This window comes from Octopus bimaculoides, chromosome 2, assembly GCF_001194135.2.
Source record: "Octopus bimaculoides isolate UCB-OBI-ISO-001 chromosome 2, ASM119413v2, whole genome shotgun sequence".
Lineage (NCBI taxonomy): Eukaryota > Metazoa > Mollusca > Cephalopoda > Octopoda > Octopodidae > Octopus > Octopus bimaculoides.
Genome location: NC_068982.1, coordinates 76550111 through 76552610, shown reverse-complemented (window position 1 = coordinate 76552610; position 2500 = coordinate 76550111). Strand labels below are relative to the sequence as shown.

The following is a 2500-nucleotide window of genomic DNA, read 5'->3' as shown; positions in this document are numbered from 1 at the left end:
AATCTGTAGCAAAAAAAAAAAAAAAAAAGGAAAAACAAATTGTATTAAACTCACAGAACAAAAAGACAAAAAGAGATAAAGTTTTATATAATCTATATGATAATTTTTGAAATCTGTCTATATCTCAGTTAGCGTCTTATCAGATAATCTTGTTTATTCTATGAATCATAGAAATATGTCTAGAGGAGATAATCTTCCCTTAAAAGAAACTATTTTTAAACAAATAAATTATCTTTAACGAATTTAAACCATGAGCTAACTCAACTACAACCGAGACATATGCATATACACACATATATACACAGATAAACGCGTTCATACACACTTACATATCCCCAGATGCACTCCAGCATCCATATTATATTCAAACTCTGTGACTGTGGCTAAGTGGTTTACTGTACAGACATACGGTTTCAGTTTCAGTATTAGCGTGCCGCACCTTCTGAGTGAATTTGGCTGGCGGAAAATGTGTGAAAGCCCGTCATATATATATATATATATATGTATTCAGTTGCCTACGGAAAACCGTGACGACTCAACAGCTTCATTTTGTTAAACTATGTGTCTCCTCCAAATTATACACCAACAGGGTCGCATCCAGCGTAGAAAAATTAGAACTCACCAAGGGTCAAGCTGAAAGGCTGAAACGGACGCTAATGGTGAATATTAAGAATAAAATATATAAGGGACTCAGCCAACAAAATAAGCGTAGATGCATTTTATTAAAAGAAATTAGAGGCATCACCACACGAACAGAGAGAACCACACTTATGAATATAATACACGTAGAGAATACATATATTATACGCCAGTGCAATATACACTTTAGAAAGAAAATCTCGTGGTTAAAACGTGAACAGCAATACAAACTCGCTAAAGAAGAGAAAGAGGGATACCCAGAAACAATAAACAGAATTGTTATGGCAGATGTCCCTCTACCAGCAGAATTCAACAGAGACAACAAGGCCAACATCTATGGGGGAGTAACACCAGACCCAGATGAAAAATCGCTACTTCAACTACCACGGAAATATGCGATATATCACAAGGTTAATACCATCCAATACCTCTCCGAAATCGAAAAGTCGTTCACAAAAATACGTTGGCATTTAAACATGTACAACAACAGCAACAACACGAGTGACAACAACAACAACACGAATGACAACAACACCAATAACCGCAGCAGCAACATGGATGACGACAATCACAACAACAGCAACAACAATACCAACGATAACCACAGCAACAACAACATGGATGAAAACAACCACAACAACAACAATACCAACAATAACCACAGCAGCAGCAACAATAAAAGCAATAGTGACTGCAGCAACAACAACAGCCATAGCAACAAAAACAACTGCAACTCCACGAACACCAACAGCAACAACAACAAAAACGAACACATGAGGACAAGCAATAGATACAGAAACAATAACAGAGAAAAAAATCGAATACAACAACAACAATAACAGCGAGAACGGACACACAGACACAGATAATCATAGGCACAAGAACACAGATAAAGGTAAGACCATGGGGGTTAAGAGGGAGAATAAAGTTGAATGCAACAGAGTTCTTGGACAGGGAGCCAGTAGACTTAGAACAGAAAACACTAGATGTGGTGGTAACAATAGCGATGGTGGTGGTGGTGGTGGTAGTAATAGTAGTGGTGGTGGTGGTGATGGTAATAATAGTGATGGTAGTGGTGGTGGTAATAATAGTAACAATAGAAGTGGTAATAATAGCGGGATGAATGGAGGTAGCAGTAACGACAGTAATAGTAGTAGTAGTTATGAAGAAGATAACCCCAGAGGGGCCAACAACATGAATACCAACCTCCTTGACACTCAATTCGTCAACATACATGACAAGATTTATAATACGAGCCGGATATACCCGACAACATTACCCTTTAACAAAAGAGTCTGCATCCCTAAACATACTCATGACCACATGGAAGCACAATTCACTATAGCTAGCACAAAACTTAGACAGATTTTAGAATTATACACTAAGAGACAGAGACAGAATAAGACAGAGGCCCAACAACTTAGGAATATGCCCGCATGTGGCCTACACAAGCTCATGCAGCGCACGAGGAACGGAGAAGTGGTATGCCTTCCCACAGATAACTCCGGCAGGATGTCAGTAGACAGCTTGCCGAGCTACATCCAGGCAATGCAACCTAACATCGCCAATATGAAGGTAACAAATTTACAGGCGCATGAGGAGAGAGAAAAGGTCCTCAATGCCCACATGATGATGTGGACAATTGTTCTTGGACTCCAGAAGCGCACAGCCAACAACTTCCAAGCCTGGAACAATGATATCCCGACGCTGTATGGGCTCCGTAAGGACCACAAAGTAACTACTAATCCTGTGGTGGGACCACCAACAAGACCAGTCTGTGGAGCGAATGTCGCTAGTAACTACAGGATTTCCTACTTACTCTCAATGATCATACGCCCCATAATCCAGATGTCACCTGATG

The 2500-nt window shown here is 39.7% G+C and overlaps 1 protein-coding gene and 1 pseudogene across 4 annotated transcripts in view; one reads left to right on the top strand and one right to left on the bottom strand.

Annotated features, from left to right (window-relative positions):
- LOC106869685 (putative amine oxidase [copper-containing]) overlaps positions 1-2500 on the bottom strand; it is a 491890-nt gene that overhangs the window by 266131 nt on the left and 223259 nt on the right. For all 4 annotated transcript variants that reach the window (XM_052978361.1, XM_052978358.1, XM_052978365.1 and 1 more), the window contains one exon: positions 1-3. This exon is cut by the window's left edge and continues 70 nt beyond it. The gene's annotated coding sequence lies outside the window, so the exon portion shown is untranslated. The remainder of the gene's footprint in view (positions 4-2500) is intronic.
- LOC128247066 (histone-lysine N-methyltransferase SETMAR-like) overlaps positions 1759-2500 on the top strand; it is a 54203-nt pseudogene continuing 53461 nt past the window's right edge.